The sequence below is a fragment of the Blennius ocellaris genome (genome assembly GCF_963422515.1).
Source record: "Blennius ocellaris genome assembly, chromosome: 15".
Lineage (NCBI taxonomy): Eukaryota > Metazoa > Chordata > Actinopteri > Blenniiformes > Blenniidae > Blennius > Blennius ocellaris.
The window spans coordinates 15,185,956-15,204,249 of record NC_137664.1 but is presented as its reverse complement, the minus strand read 5'-3'; positions in this window follow the sequence as shown (position 1 = coordinate 15,204,249).

The following is an 18,294-nucleotide window of genomic DNA, read 5'->3' as shown; positions in this document are numbered from 1 at the left end:
ATGGAGGAACATTTTCAGCCATTATGCCGCTAATTAAGGCAGACATGCAAGATCTAGGAAAGTACACTAGAGTGCTTCTGAAAAAAAAAGGGGAATTTTATCAGATTAATTACCTGTGTCCATAAAAAAGGTTAGAGATATTCTTATATGATACTTGTTGGACAGACATACAACTAAACTATTAGTAATGAATTCTTGACTTTCGTGGTTCTATGTGTTGTGGTGTGCTTTGAATTAGTTTGTGCTTTTGTTGGTCTGAATGGGATGTGAGCCAGAACACATGTGCAATATGCAATATGCATAGATTTACATTTTAAATAAATTATTTCACGGAAGCGGCTGTTACAGTTTAAATAGCAGCTGACGTCAGTTCATGTGTGAATGATCCTTTCCATACGTGCTGCCTCCTCATCTGTGAGCGTGACAGTCCCACAGGGACACATCACTGTACGAACATGTGGAGCCGGCTTCCATCTGGATTCACAAGATTTCACCTGGTTCATGTCTCATCATGCTCATCTAATACAAGGCACTTTCTTGAAGGATTTAGAATTAAAAAAAATAAATAAATAAAAATAATAATAATAATATATAACAGAGCTGTACATCAGCAAGAATGTTTTTTTTTTGTTTGTTTTTGTTTGTTTTTTAATCTTTCAGAGGGAAATATTCCACTTTGAATGGGCGTTCTCAAATCAAACAGGAATCAAGACTTCAAGAGTCGAATTAAGAGCCATGCCGGTTCCTAGGCCAAAGGTCAGCTGTGTCCAGTGGTGTAATACATATATATATATATATACACATATACCGGTATAGTATATATAATACAGTTCAACCAGGTTGCTCGTTTTCACTCCTGAGGTTAACTTCATGTAGAGTTGCCTCATTGAATGATTTGTTTTTTTGTTTAGTTTTTTTTATCTGTCCTCGTATTGATTACTGCAATACCTCGTTTTATAGTTGTCCATGAAAATTCTATCTCACACTTTCAATTACGGCATATTTCAGCTGCTCGTGTGCTGGCGAGGAGCAGAAGGAGGGTTCACATCACATTGACCTTAAGATCACTGCGTTGGCTTCCTGTGTGCTTCAGGACTGATTTCAAGGTTTTAAATGTCTTCATTGTTTTGCTTTTTTTTATCGGTTTAATCAGTCCTTTATTTTCTTTTGAACTCCCTTCGTATGGACCCTGAGGTTATCCGGCACTGAGGCGAGGGAGCTTATTAATAGTGGAAAGGTGGAGCTGAGGTTGTAGCGCCCTGTTCTCTCTTTTTGGGTCAATTTAACAAACAGGAGTGAATAAAACCAAGTGACTGTTTATTCAACAAAATTAATACAAATCATTCAATTGCACCACGCTTGACAAAAAAGTGGTATGCGGAGTTTACTTCATAAGAATAATCATACAGAGATTTAAAAACAAAAAACAAACAGAAACTATAAAAATCAGGTGAGTTTAGCTTGAGTTTACCTAGTTGACATTGTTGGAACTGGGAAATGAGCTTAAACTCTAAAGGACCTTATCATCTTCATTTGACATTTTTCTTCAAGTATTATTCAACTATGTATTACAACATTATACCGATCATCACTATTTTCATAAGCAGTGTCTCCTTGTGTTACTTCCAGCTTTGAACATCACTTAATTCCTTTTTGCGCTTCAGACCCTCTGTAACAACAAGGTGATGAAACAAGCATGTAACACCAGCAGTAAGTAAATCCTGCAGAGCAACGGTGTTCTTGTGTTGCACTTAATGACTTTTCCTATTGGCAGTTTTCTGATTCAGTATCTTTTGGAATAAAATATACTGCATGCTATACAAGGGCATGCAATACACAGAAACACACACACACACACACACACACACACACACACACACACACACACACACACACACACACACACACACACACACACACACACACACACACACACACAAGGAGCATAAAACCAGACAGGTAATTCCAGTTGACGGTTAATGGCTTTGTCAGACTTAAAATTGCAACCTGGAATTTAGGGAGAACGAGTTTAATGCTTGAAGGGACCGAAAGGAATACGGCTACCAGCATAAACATTGACGACATGACATTTGACTGCTCTGGGCTGACGCACTTTTTACTCAGACACACACATTGAAAATACACTATAAACAGTCAAGTATTCATCCAGACATGGTTTAGGCCAAGCAAATATATAACAGAAGACACCTCAGGAAAGAATGACATCAAGTTCAAAGAGGCAAAAGATGTACCGGTATACATAATGTCATCAAAGCTATGTATCGTGCATTTTCAGTATGTTAAGCCAGGAAAAACAACACAAGCAAACCTAATCACTCAATAACGCAACGCCATACAAATTGCTAACTGAATTCAGGAAGTAAATGTGTGTTGAGAAAACAGGCTCATAAACAAAGATCCCTATGATAGAAACACTGAGGCGAGAAAAAAAGGATTGCTAAAAGGATCTGTGCAAAAAAAAAAAAAAAAACATGAAGCAAAGTGTTGGACAGGTGTGCTATTTGCTGGGATTCAGCACTCCATCTGAACAGAGAATCTTTCCACTGAATGATTACGCTCCCTTTTCCAGTGAGTAAAGCTACTTCACCAGCAGACCAGAGAAAACACAACAAATAACTATAATTTAATATTAAAGTAAAGCAGACTTTTATATGAATGTTGAATGTTGACACTGGAGCACAAAGTTTTAAAACAAACCCTTAGGCAATGGGTGTGTCTGGAACAGTCCTAAACTGGGTTTTTCTCTTATTTAAGCTCGAGAACTTTATGAGTCGATGCGATTTTCTGTCCCTAACCCGAACCCAGTTTTGCTTTTTCTGTGTCTGCTGTCTATTGGGTATCTCATAAGAAATTTGAAAGATTTGACAAAGGACTTGAGTGAGGATAGTTTGATAGAAAACAGATGGTTGTGTCATGACCTTCATCTCTGGCTCTGCCGAGTGGCAGCATTTTTCCCTTCCCCCTCCCTCCTTTCCCTTTTCCTAGGTGGGCGTGTGCTGCATGCTGTGTGAGGTGTGGAGGAGTGCAGTCGCTGATTACCTGAGTGCACTCACCTGCGGCAGGGCGTGGCTTCACCCAACAATGCACCTCTGTCCCTATAAAGCTGGCATCAGATGAAGGCTCGGCGCCGCACCATAAAGCTACCGACATATCGGACCCACCCTGGTGCACCGAGCTCCTGCCTGTGACTCTGTTCTTTGGCCCACTCCAACGGCTTCAGCACAACGAGACTCGCTGACAGCCTCCTTCAGGCTTCAGCATACGCCTCCTCCTGTGTTCTCCAGCGCCGACCACGCCATTCAGCATTTGCTGCAGTGTGCTCCTTTAGTCTCCCGCTGGGTCCTTATAGTTTTGTTTGGGTGGTTCTTAGCTGGAGTAGTGTGCCTGTATTGGTACCTCTGAGTTCAGTTTTTCTAGTTTAAAGTACCTGGGTTAGTCTTTAGTTCTGTCTCGTTAGAGTTCTGCTTTCCTGTGTATATGGTTTGAGTTCTTTGCCTTGTTGCTTATTAATAAAGTGTTCTGTGAGTATTCCTGGTTGCTGTGTTTCTGTCCGCACCTGAGTCTGAGTGTGAACCATGACAATGGTCTCAAACACTATAATACTCACTGGACATCAAACACACAAGACCACAGACTGCTGCATGGAATTGAACAATATAGTGGTTCTTATTGCCACTCAATGATTAGAAAGACACTGGAAAAGATCTTTCCTTCTGTATATTTCTCAGATTCAGATTTGTTCAGCTGTTTATTCTGTTCTGGCTGGATAGTGTTTTTTGCAATCATGGTTACCGCTCTCTGTAACTATAAACGCTCCCGGGGGTGACGACGCTATCTTGAACTCAAAGAAGCAAAAACCAAACAAAAACAGACTTCCTACTGAGAAAGGGTTTACGAGGGGGTGAGCACTTCTGCTTCGCTCCCCTCTCGTAGGCGTCTGAAGTGTGAGAGAGAAGCACGGGCTGTTCTGAGATGGCAATCTCATCCAACAAATAAAAGAGGATTTTATGGCTGCTTTTGAAGCGGCTAAAGGTTTCGATGCTTAAGAGATCTCGACTTGTTCTGTGTCCGTGGCCTACTTTTTAAAAGGTCATCGACATGAAAAGATTTTTTTTCTGGATTGATTTCTAAATAAGCTGGTGGGTTGATTTTAGTCCAGCGATGCTGTGCATAGAAAGAGAGATATGATGATGGCATTACAGTGACCCAATGATCTTTAACTGATCCTCTTGAGGACAAAAGGTGGCACACACACGCTTGGACTTAGTCAGTGCCTTGTACTGGTGTATTAGACATGGAGGTCATACTAGGAAAATGTCTGTATTTGAGCAAAAACATGAAGTCAATTTTAATGAAAGTCTGGTGCAAAATACAGTGAAATGACCAGAAAACTTATGTTTGACTCCCCTGACATAGACTTTTGTTTCTTCAGGATAGAACACTGTTGCAGCTATAATTATTAACCCCAAACCATTCCGAAAATGCATCAACATTACCAAGGTCGCCATATATCCTACAACTTTTCACATCACACCAAACTGCAAAAAGAAACTCTTAATTTTGTCAAAGCAAGAGAAAAGAAATATACCTGTGAAAATCCATGCCAATCCGTACCTTCATGCATTGGGTTGTCAGGACAGTTGCATGATGGACATTCAAGACTACGCAGTTGATAAGGTTAACTTGCTAAATTTAGCACCAATGTCTTCTGTGCAACACTCAATAAATCCTTTTTGATACTTTTGTATATTTTTCTCATTCCATTCTGCTTGTTTACTACCCCTCACTTTTATATTCTTCAGTATGTTGCCAATTTATTAACGTGTCTGCCTTGATCTTCACTTGCTGCTGTAAGGCTTTCCATTTCCTCAGTGTGCGACCAAATAGAAAAGAGAATGGGGTTTCTCAGATCTCTCTCCTAATAAGAAGACTTACACAACATCTGTTCTTCATGGTCTGATCAAATGCAATCACAAAGCTGTTGAAAAGATCACCAAACAGAAGAAAAAAAAAACAAACATCAGCAATGAAGCTCAGCTGCATCCACATTTGGTATGTTTTGTTCTTTTGCTCTACGATTTGAAGGGAAATACATTTTTGGAGCAACTGTGCACAATAATTCAACAAGAAAGGCATGTCTGAGCTACTCCTACTGGAAATGGTACATGACTCACAATAAAATAACCAAGGAGGAACTAAATGTTGAGCCCCCCTAAAAATATTGTGAGTAAGGAGTCCAGCAAAGTAAAGTCCCACCCTGCCCCAAAGGATGCAGGGGATTTAAAACATACTACAGCGATACTGCAATGATACCCAGTTGATTACATTTTTACCATAATTCCTTCTTAAGGATTCTCACTTTAGTGGCTCCCGGTTGGTGAAGCAGGTTACGTTCAAGTCGCAGGGTTTCAGGTTTCATCCTCTATCTCCATCCGTCGAAGTGCAAAAGAGGCTGAACCTCAGTGGAGGTGGGGCACCTTGCGTGGCAACCGCTGTGAAAAGTGTAAAGTGGATACTGCGAAAGCATTGAAAAAGCATGCTACATTATTGAAGTTCCTTTATAATCCTTTAATATAATCTTCATTTCAAACTTTATTTTTCAAATAGGAGTTCCAGATTGCAGACTCTGAGGATTTCTCTCCTGGGTGAAATGACCTCACTTTCACCAGAGGCCTGCTGCATTCAGAACACTCTGGGGATCAGCCTCGCTTCTCACCTCAGATTGAAGTATTGAGCCGCTGGCTGGCTTTCTTCTGGGTCTGAGTAAATGAGTAAATAAAAGCGCCAGGCTGGAATCACTGGAAAGCTAGCCCATGACGAGTGGACATACAGTACATCATGTGTTGTGTACCGTTTTCTCAACAGTAGACATCTGGGGGTCGGTTGATGCTTCTTTCCTCAAGGATTTTTTTTTTTATTTCATTAACTTCTGAGAATGAATCCTAATGAAAACAAATAATTGAAGGGGAAAGCTATGAATAATTTATTTGAAACACATCATTTCTGGATTTGTGGCTGGAAAACTTCAGCGACATCTCAAATGAAATTCCTTTAACTACGGTGAGAAAGGTTTTTCTTTTAACAGCTTACTAATCTCAAGGGCTGGTATTAATAATGACAAAAGTTAGGATGCCTGGTTTCTACAGGGGGTTTCATTCAAAGCAGTAGCTTCAAAAATGTAGTCTCGAGAAACCTTCCGGCGAAGCCACAGCAGCAGAAAAAAAAATAATCTTGGGGTTAGGGGCTTGTCTTTTAACTGCAGGGATTTTTCTTTAAAGTTTTGAAAATAAATCTAAACATAAAGAAACTGTTTTGAAATATAACTGGATTTATTGTATCATGGACACCAACTAAAATAATAAAATAATCTTTAACAAAAACACAAGTGTGTGTGGTTTTTGCAATGAAAGCACACATGCACACAGAGAACAATATGCAATGAACATACATTAACAACGGTGAGTATACCGACATTTGTATGGACAGACGGTGAAGTTGGTTTGCTATTATGGTGACTGATGACAAAAATGAATCACAGTTTGTTTGTTTGTCTTTTTCGTTTTTTGCTTCACCTCAGTTCAGGTTTAAAAAGACAAAAAAAAAAGTGTTTTTGCAGTGGATCTCGAAGCAACACAGAGTGACTCAAGCAGTGAGGTGAAAGTTAAAAAAAAACAAAAAAAAAAAACATTGCAGAGGGCTGCAGAAATCCTGGCATTCAGAGGAAGGTGACCAAATCCATAAAAATCACAAAGCGGAGAATGAAAATGAAAACTCCAAAAGGGCAAGCAAGGGACAAACTCTCCAAGCAAGTGGAGAAGAAGGTTGGTAGACAGCACAGATGGTAGTCAGGCAGCATGACAGAGAGCTATGGGACACAGGAGGCTATAAAGCTGGACAGAAAGGTGGAGGCGGGATTGGAAAACATAGGTGGGAAGGTGAAGACGAGTTGGAGAGAGAAGGAGAACAAAAGCTTTGGAAACAGGTGAACACTTTGACAAGCACTGGTGTAATTAATGGTGTTTCAGGATGACAGGTGCCGCACACGGCTGTAGTTTACTGAAAGCCGGGAACAGAGCTGATCCATTCTTAATGTTATTAGTAACATCTGTGCTTTTCATGCTGCTACAAGTCGAGACACCTGCTGTGGGGGAAAGATGATTGACTGGATGTGGGGAATCGAGGCACCGTGTCTGGAGTGACTGCCTGCAGTGCAACGCTTGTAACCTCTCACCCATTCCTTTTGTACATTATGTCAGACAGTCAGAATTTCCAAGTACAACTTCTATATACCAATATTTACTCGTCTCTTTATTAATTGACGTTTCTTGTCCAGTTTTTGGCTGTTCACACTATGCGCATGCACACCACGGCCAAATTAAATTGTTCTCCTGCACATGTGCAAGTAGATAGAAAAGAATGCAGAAAGAGAGAAAACCCACATGTTAAATTGAAGAACATGTAAACTCTACAAAGGAAGGCCTCTCAAGCTCCACCCCGGAGATTCTCATGATGGGATGAGAGTTGTAACCATTACAACTTTATTAAAACATAAACATGTGTGTGGATTTTAACATTAGCATTATCTAAAATGTTATTTCAGAACAATATTTTGCCTTTACACTGATCTCAGTCAAATGGCAAATGTGCATGGAGGGGGGTCAGGAGTTACATCTCCAGTGACTCTACCTTCTGCTTGCACAGCACGATAACCACAGTTACCTGAAAGGGATTTGATTAGATTACCAAGTCTGACTCTGTGGCTTATTGACTGTATCAATGAAGTACATTAGACCCCCCCCATATCTTAGATGTATTGTTAGGAAACTACCTCGAGTTTGATCAGACAACTGAGATGGCCGAGCAGACTGTATGTCTGCAGAAAGAAAAGAAAACAAGGGATGGGAAAAGAAACTGCCAAAAGGTATATTTCCTGAATCTTTGTGTTACAATTGGGTCTAAAACTTTGGTGGGATGTGATCACACATTGCTAATTTTCCTTTAAAATACAAAAAATATAGTTTAAGTGAATAAAAAAGAGCTTTTATTTAAAAAAAAAAAAAAAACAACCTGATGCATTTTGTTGAAATACAGATGGGAAAATGTGGAAACACACAAATGTTGAACATAAAGTTTGGAGATCATGTAGATCATGGTGACGTTTGTTGTGTTATGCTGCAACCATATATAAACTGAAGCTCACCAGTTGTATTATAACCCTACTTTGTACCACATGATAATGTCATTAACAACGCTCGTTTTAGAAAAAGTGGCTTATTGCTAATAATAAGTTTCAAAACACTAAAGTGATGCAGGAGCATGCGAGCATCATTACCAACTCTTCCTTTCAACAAAAAAGAACAAAAACTAATTAAATAAAGAACAACCATCATTAGGCACTTGAGAGAAAAACAAACGTGATATTGTTTGTTATCAGAAAACATGAATTGTGAGGCTGAATTGGCAACATTTCTTGTGGTCTGTTGCATGAACAGCAGCAAATGCCAACTTCTCATTTTAATCACATTAAAAACATCATTAACCTCCTTTGTCACAGAATAACACTGCTCCCGACCGTCTGTGATGTCCTCTCAGCTCACCTCAGTGAAATAACAATGTTTTATTAGCATAGAGACAGTTAATTGGTACTTGATTTAGACAAATTACAAAAGATGGATCCCTGTTTTGGCTAAACATTTCTCGAAATGAGATATTACACTGAAACCAAGCCAACAATCCCCAGCTGTTGACCAAATCAAAGAGAATATTCTTGCAGTTAATCACAACGTGATTTGCTCAGAAATGTTGCTTTATGGTTGATTAAGCCTATGTATCCATGCATGAATGACATTAAACAAATGCAATATGTAAGGGTTTATAAAGTGAAGGATTCATAATATAACTGTACAGCCAATATAGTAAACATAACACCAGAGTTTTACTCCACAAAGTAAAGAAAACAACTTGCAATGAGTGGGTGTACAGTTTGTGATGCAGTGGAATAACACCACCTGCAGCATTGTTGAAGTTTCTGTGTCTAATAATAAAATATAATTAAACTGAGTATCTCTTTAAAGTACCTTTGATATTTGACATTCTACATTTTAGTCTACTTTATAGCTTTTAACTCATCACATTGATATTGTGGATTACTTAAAATGGAAGGAAAAAAAAACAACCCGAAAAATATTTTAAATTACATTTTGTTTTTATTGAAAACTTGTGTATACAACTATGTGTACAATTGCAAAAGTGCATGTGTGTTTAATCATATGATTACATTTCAGACATAAACGTTATTACTTTTACTTGAGTGAAGGAATTGACTTAGTACTTTTCCATTTACTAGCCTTGTTTTCAATGTAAACTAATTATAGTAACTCAAGGTTTTAAACAACATTTCAAGTGAAAATGCATTGTTTTTCCATTTTCAATTCATAAAAGATTTGCATTTACAAATTAACTTTTTGACAACAGTATCCATTTTGGCAGAAATGCTGAAAACGGTGTAGTGCCAGCATCTAACCCCAACCTGTTTTCAAAAAGTTTAGTTTTCAGTTACTTTGAGCACTGCTGTCATGCAAACTGACAACCAAGACGTGAAGAAATGTTTGCGTTTTTCACTTGTTTGCCGGACTAACTAAAGAATGTGCTCATCGACTGCAAATTTGAGTTAAACGAAGGAAGTCATGGTCTCAACACCCTCATCCATTAAACCAAATGGTATTACTTACGTTTTAGTGATACCGCAATTCAGTTGTGCATGCAATTTAAAATGCTTTCGAAAGCTTTTATAAGTTGCTCTAATCATGGATTTTGCTTGTCACATCAAATGGTCCTGGTGTTGCTTTAATTACTGTTATATCAACTTCTCCTGTTGACTTTGCTTCATCCAACTGTCTCACACTGACAGAAACAAATCCTAAAGTCTAAAAAAAACTGGGTCTAAAAAAAAACAGCCGTAAAGAAAAACAAGTTTTTTTTTTTTTTGACGACACAGCAGTGACACCTGTGAAATTAACAAACCAACACTCCACCAATATGCAAATATGATTCACAAATGAAGGTAATTCAGACAGTATAAAACTCTTAGGCTCTTTGGTGGAAAACCTTCCACCCATCTGACAAGTAATCTCATGAATTAGTCTCAGTTGTTCTTTCCTCTTCTTCTTCTCCGGGGTAATATTTATCTTCTGGAGCTCTCAGACTTCCTCGAGTATGGACTCACACACACACAGACAGACAAAGCACGTACCAGATGCACACCCAGCGCCTGGAGCAAATAAAGCAATGATATATAGCGAACCAGACTCCTTTCTTTTTCCAGTCACTTTGATCCGACAAACTACTGAAACCGACTAAAGGTCTAAGCCTGAATACCATGCTGAGATGACATACACTAAAGGTAGCGTTTAGTTTTGCACCTTATTATCGTGATGTTGTTTGATTGTTAGTCTTGCCCACAGCTTTACATGCAATCGTTGATGCTGAGCCAAGAAAAAATCTGCTTCCTCAGGTGGTACCTGTAACAGAAGAGCTGATTTATTGAGAATTCCCTCAATAAATTCCATGGAGAGATTCTGCAACGTTTGGGGTGAATTTCTCAGACACCTGGACAACTGAGGCGTTACAAGAAGCTGAACTAATGACATTCATTAGATTGAGACATTTGTACAGGCTCTGTCTCGGCGCAGGTGGTTGGTGTCACCTTCTTTCCTTTTCAAGATCTGTTCCAAAAGTTCCCAGAATAAAACAAAATGGCATATAAATTCACGTCACTGACTTTTTTCAGTACTGTTTGTTCCAATCTAGGTAACAGAGGGTATGTCTCTACTCCACCAACACCAAAGTTCAATCAATGTCATCAGCAACCTCTACAGAAAGCCTGATTGTAAACCTATCATTACAATCACGACGCTTGTGTTGGAGCGCTGTGTCGTCTATCCAGGGCAAAGCCGCTTCCTAATGTTCGACTTGCATCAAAACAGGTATGATGATTATATTCTGATGTTTGCCAAGTATGTTGAGATGAGATTCAGCATAGTGGTAAAAACTGATTTGATGGCATCAGAAACCAAGTCAGTATACAGTTGAAAAAAACGATCAGTTTGAAGAGTTAAACTCTTGCCTTGGAATGGTACAGACAGCTATGGAAAGTGCTCATTTGGCACTTTCCATAGCTGCAGTTTGTAAAATATGTTATGTCGGATCCATCCAGCCAATTTCTATAACTACTTTATCCAGGTAAGGCATTCCCAAAGTCTCAGGCCCGTACTAGGAAGTGGGATTGGCATACCCGGGATCTCTCTCCATTACCTGGGTTGACACAACAACAAAATAAATAGAAACACAACAAAACAGACAAACATATAAAAGTAAAGCAATATGGAAAGAATTTGTAACTAAACAAATTATGACCCTTCATATCCGAAAAGGAGTAGGACAAAGTTAATTAACTCCTACCCCTTCTCCACCTCAACCATCAGTTACTCCACACCCCTGACTCGGTAATTAAACCCAGCCTTTTCCAATCATGATCAGTGCGCGGCCACACAAAAGGGGAGGTGTTTGCAGTGTCTGACCAATCACAAACATGAAGAAACCCTGCAGAGTGACCAAGGAAGAGCAGAAAATGATTCTTCAAAAATGTGCAGACTTCAAACACATCAACCGGGCCAAATACAACACTGCTGCCACAGCAAAGGCCAGGCAGGGATGTTGGCAGAAAATGCGTAATATAGGTGATACAATATTAACCCATTGGACTAATAGATCTCTGATCACTGAATTGACTTTCTTACACAGACGTTTCGGGCAGAGCTTCCTCAATGCCCTTCCTTTAGTTTATATTTCCACGGAGTTCTTTGTGATCATGTGAGCACATTTTGTGTTGGAATATTAATTCCTCACCGTGACAGCAGACAAGTAGTTGGGCATTCCACAAATTCACGCTTCTGTAGTCATGCCATGAGTGAGCTTTATCATCAACCTCATTATTTCGGATGCAACACTTAGTGGAGCTAAACAGACTTGGGAACAAGTCGAGACCAAGAAAAAAAAGGCCTTCATAGCATCTCATTTGTTCAAGTTCTGGTTCAAGTCCGTGCTTGGACACTTTGTTGCTTATGAAACTCAATTATCCAAAACACCATTTACTGTGAGAGTAGAAAAAGAGTGACCCAGGCTAAGATGCATTTTATCTTCAGTTGATAGTGAGACTCAAACCCGCTGCTGCTCCCACCCACATGGACTCTGTCCGGCGCTGATGTAAACATTAAAATCAATCTGCCATATATTTCTGCTGTGATTAGTGACAATACATTGCAACTCTTTTCCCCACATCTTATTGTAGCCCACTCAGGCTGAATGTATTAATGGCGAGACACTGTCTGTGTTCTGAGAAAAACCATCGTTGCTACAAATTAGTCCTTATTTTCTAATGTTATGCACTTAACAATTTGCCTGTCTTGACACAGATGGAGTCAAGACGAATGTGGTGGATGCTGGTGTATCTGTAATGTCTCGCTAATGGTGGTGGTCTGCTCGTTATACTAATACGTGTGCCCAAGTACTCTCTATCCTATGAATAATCAATTGCTATGGTTATTTTACAGGAAGAGAGAAACCCTCCTGAGCCTGAGCCTGTGGCCTCCACCTCAAGGCAAGCCACCACAAGACTGTCAAAAGATGTAATGAACTCTAATTTATTGAGGGCACTCTGTGGTATGACATTGGCATTAGTTTAAAGCATGCCATGACCAGTGGCTGTGCATATATGTTGAAACAGCTGTGTTCATTCAATTTGTTTCAGGATGGTACGTAATTGAGGCTTGGCACGTTATTGATAATAAACTAACCGAATGTGAAACGTTTGTTCATTGCAAATGGTTCTGTTTGATGTGATCTACCTGAATGTTGAGGCTGTAAAAGTTGGTTCTGTTTACGTAGTCTGCCTCATTTTCCCCCAGACTTGCACACAGATGGGGATGTTTGTGCAGCCTGTGGCACCTATTACCCTCAGAAACCCTGTGAAAATAAAATGCTACATTGCATACATACATACATACATACATACATACATACATACATACATACATACAGCTGAGTAAGCCTCCATCAAAAGGTGTATATTATGTGTATTTTACAAGGCCTCTATTATCTTACCTGCTATTACATAAAGCCCCTCTTTGAATGTTTGGGCGGGTGGCTGGGGAAAACCTCAAATACATCCAGTAGTTCAGTCAGGACAACATGTGTATTTGCTGACATTTTCAGCTTTGCCAACAGCATGCCTATAAATACCTATGAATGAATGAATGAATCGTGTCTTGACTTATGACCCATCCCAGATGGGATTATAAGACACAATGAGCATAATTACAACAAAAGGCTAAATCGGTACTACAAGGAAAGAAGCTCAGTGTTGGTCTCCCAGCAGCCTAAAACTATAGCAGTTTCATGAGACGATGGTCTAGGGTGGCCTCAACCAGCCCTATTTGTAATCTTTAGTTAATAGACGAATCTTGAGCCTAATCTCAAAATTAGAGACTGTGTCACATCTGGTAACTGTGGATGAAACTGCACTTGATAACACTCACAGAGTGATCAGGCCACCACAAAAGAGAAAAGTTACTGTAGTGCACAGCCAATCACAGAATAAAACATGAACTACATATACATAGCATGGACTACAATAAGGATGATTCAAAAAACAACAACAAAATAACCAAGAAACAAATCAAAGGCATCAACAGTCTCTGACAGTATCTATTCAATCCCACAAACAGAAATGAAACAAACAGCCATTTTACATTTCAGAAAAAAAAGGTAGTGTCATTAGAGAAATAAGTAATAAATGCCTCAAGTACTTTACCGCAGTGGGTTGCCCTTGAACTATGCTCAACTCTGACAAGGTATATGTGTCCATGTACACGCATCAGTTGCTTGAGGCGAAGAAGCATCAAAGGAGACAACAAAAGGAATGACAATGTGTGGAGCAGCAGTGCTACTTCCTTTCATGTGCAAGGCGTATATGGTGCTTCTGTGCCATGTTATGGACGTAGAATGTCAAGAAACACCACCGCTTGAGGCTTTGTTTGAGAGGACAGAAAAATGGAAGAAAAACAAAGCCTTTTGTTTGGGATGTCGTTTTGATAATGACAGTGAAGGGAACGACTAAAGGAGGTTGTTCGAACAAAGTTTTGTGTCTCTTCTGAGTGTTCCTGTGTTTATATGAGGGACACGCCTTATTAAAGCTGACTGAAATCCTCTCATATAATGTGATGTTTTTTTGCTTCAACATGGTACAGATGGCCTTTTGTTTGATCAAAACAGGAGATACCAGATATTCATTCGGATTCATTACTGTGGGCTTAAACGAGTCAGTTTAATCTTGTGTGGACCATGAATCCATGATTAAGATTTAATGGTAACCCATTACGAAAGTTGTTTCTTTTTCAACACACTTCAATTGGTGAAGTTAGATTTCCTTTAGGACCACAGGAGTTTGTGAGATCTTCTCGCTTATATCATTAGACGTGTGATGTTTCTCCTTTGCATGGCTAATCATCACATGTTTGCATATTTACAACCTGGAGCTGTGAGGTCTGGACCTTTTGGATGCGCCTACAGCTGTGAAGCATATGGTGCCGTGGCTGCAGCAGATGCCAAGCAATGCAGTGACACATCCACTGTAGGGCAAGCGGATAGCGAACACACTTGTCTTGAGAGCACACAACAAATCACAATTTTTATTTTGTTTTTATTCTGCCTGTGGGATTTAGAACTTTTAGATTGTGTAACCGAATTACTGGTTATGATCATGTCCCTCACTTGCTTGCTCCACTTTTTGGCAAATGTGTGCTCATACAGGCAAATCAGAGATTTTCCCTTCATCATATCAACCACTCCCTCTGGTACTGGATATTCGCTTTGACCCTCCCACAGGTAAATGAGCTCTGCCCTCCTAAATTATGAACAGGCACTGTGTGTTCTCCAGTGTGGAGGAAGTGTGGACAGACACAGCTCATTAGCATTTAAAAGTACAGATACAGAAACAGCCTGTTCTCAGTAGAGCTCATTAAGGAGACGTTGAGACTGGCTGAAATTCTGGACCAAGGCGAGATTTGGGGAAATGCACTTTGAATACAAGGTTGTTGGACCTCTGGCACCTATGTGAAATTGTTGGATCTTTAAATTCTCTCTGTGCGGGGGTGGGTTTTCTCCAGCTACTCTTGTTTCCTTCTACAGTCCAAACACAATTCTTCAAGAAGAATCTATGACACGGAAATTTGTGACAACATGCATTTTAAAGGCTGTAAATATCCAGTCCCCCCCCCCCCCCCCCCCAAACGTTCATGTTTTTCATCAGGAATTTTGTAAAAAGCATATTAAATTGGAACATTTTGGCACCAAAACTCGTGGGAATGTTTGTAGGTGCCTTGGCTGTGCATGGCTCCAGAAATAAAATTGTTTTAACACTTCTTGATGTCCTTTTCAGTGTCCCAACATTAAAGTGGGGGGAAACCTGAACAACTTTATGTGAAGAAGTAGAAATAGTCTGCAGTTAGACATATATTGCTCACAATCCGCTTTAGTATCTCATTCCACTAAGAAATCTCATCTTCCTGGTATCTCGAGGCGCACAAACAGCAGCGATTCAGGGAAACATACTTTTGTTGACAGAGCAAGTGTAACTGCACAATGTGGAGTGATATTTTGTTTCCCCAAACACAACAGAAGGATGAAAAGAGAAGAGCACATGACAAAGTAGCCACTGGGGCATTGAGGCTATCGGTTATTGAGTGGAAAAGAACACATTAAGCTAATGGATGAGGCCAATGGACTGCTCTTCAACCTCCACATTCTCCATCTGTAACCTTTGCTCACTAATTTATCATCCATCCAAACATCATTCATCCAGCCTCCTCTCTTGGAGATTACATTGGATATTGTCTGCAAAGATATTCAAGACACCTGCAATAAGGCATGATTAGGGAAAAAAAAAAGCACAACAGTTGTTGATCCAATTACTGTATTTCCTTATATGGTGGATGAACCTTACCCAAAAGTTGTATATCTATGGGATGAACTTGTTGATCATTCAGAAAATCTATTTAAATTAAACCGTTGTGTCACTTGTGGGTGCTCAACTAGTTGGGATTCTTCAAACAAAATAAAACTTTCCCTTGTAGGGGAAATACAATAGTTCCCGACTCGATAGATGAGAACACCAGTAGCATTGTGAGACATGTTTTTTTCAGAGTTTCAATATGAAAGCAGCAGCTCTACAGGCATCAGTAAACCAAGCAGAATTATTGATATACGCTTAGATTTGGTGGAGTGACAGACAGATCCACCTTGATCCGGGTGGGGGTGGACAACATGTTGTAAAAGATACTTCTCTGAACCAGTTTCTGTCAGAGGCTGTTGAATTAACCCAAATAATTAATCTTTAGTTCATGAAAGGCAAACAGACTTTCAGGTATTGTTGCTTTGTGTTAAGTCCACTTTATTAGGTTTTCACTTCGACTAACTTTGTCTTCCTAGCGGCTGAAGTATTTGGGAAGCAGTTGTAGGACAAATAACATTCACACTGGTGGAAAAAAAAAACCTAGTTTAAAATTGATGATGATGCTTATCAGTGGGTGACACAATACCTTTCCAATTTGATGGGAATTATTTTCAAAGCTACAATCAGAATCAGCAGAAAAAGGGCTGCTTTCCTTTCTCACTGTTGATTACAGGCTGATTTTACTTTTGTCAAGCATCCAAGTGCATTTTTCTCATCCAGCTGGCGTGTTGTTAACACTGAGGCTTGTTGGCTTTTGGAGTGATGCCCGTCTCTTAAGTACCAACGAATGCCTCACACTTAAGAGTCAAAGGTTATTGGGGCAGTGGTCCATTATAAATGCTTTTCCTCAGCTGGTTAGTCAATCACAAGTCTAGGTTGAAAAGAAAATGGTCACTTACTCAGGCACTTATTTGATCCTACTTTTGGAAGTGGTCTTGAGAAATCATGACATTGTATTGGTAGAGCTGATCTTAGCTTACTTGGCTTCAGGAGAACAGAATCAGAATAAAGTCTATGCATTGGGGAAAAGAGGCCAGCGTTGCCTAAAGCCGACTGGTGCAAGTAGTATTATCACCAAGGCTGTAGGGAGTGTAAAGACAGTGCAGATGGATGTGAGAGCCAAACAACAAGCAGGAGGCTTTCTCTCACTCTGGCCACTTACTTCCAGATGGAGCGAAAATCAATAGAGTTAGAGAGATTTACCACAGTGAGGAGAAGAAAAGATCATTTGCACTAGATATAAGGCATTGTTTTTTTCACCTTTCTTGTCTATTATGTCTCTAAAAATGTAGAAACTTAAGGGTTTTTTTTTTGTCTGCCGATGTATTTTAATCTTTTCAGGACGATTAGTAGCTGTTTTTGATACATGCTGTCTCAACCTCACGTTTCTACAATAGAAGAAAGAGCATCTGTCTTCACATACGCAGTTACAGGACAAACTCATTTTCTCTCTAATTTCCTATGCATTTAATGCATTTTGAGATGAACAGTGCACAAGTTACATTTTGTAAAAAAACACAGTTTCAATCTGTGCTGAGGGTCAATACAAAATATCAGTGTGGAAAAAATAAAAAATATACTTCTATTAATCATATACACTAGTTAGTTCAGGGGCCAAATACAGCCCAGTTCTTATCATGAATGAGCCAGACTGGTAAAATAGTGCCATAATTACCTTTAAATTTAAAATTTAAAGTTGTTTTTGTTGTGGTGCAGAGTACATGTGATGAAAATATCAAGATTTTCCATCCACCCATCTCATCTAATTTTATAGCATTGCAGGAAAATCGCATTATACAACAGGGGGAGAGTCCTCGGAATCAAATGTGATGTTAATTCATACAACAAATCTTAAAAGTAAATTAGAGTTTTGGAAAAATGTACTTTTAATGAGAAATGTCTATATGTAACATACACAAATCTTGTTATTGTACAGATAAATCACCTAAAACATGGTGTGTAGCAACTTCACTTGGGGGACAAAAGCGTTTCATGGGAATATATTATCTGACAGGTAAACCGAGCAAAACAGTCAAGGAGAAGTTTTAAAAGACAGATGGGAAAACAAATTCCGCTCTGAGAGAGACAATCTGGTAACAGTATGAAGGTGAGCTCTGGGCATAAATACTCCAGGTGCTGATTAGGGAAGTGGGTGTAGGAGCACAGGGAGACTGAGAGTTCTGTGATGGAAACCAAATAATCAG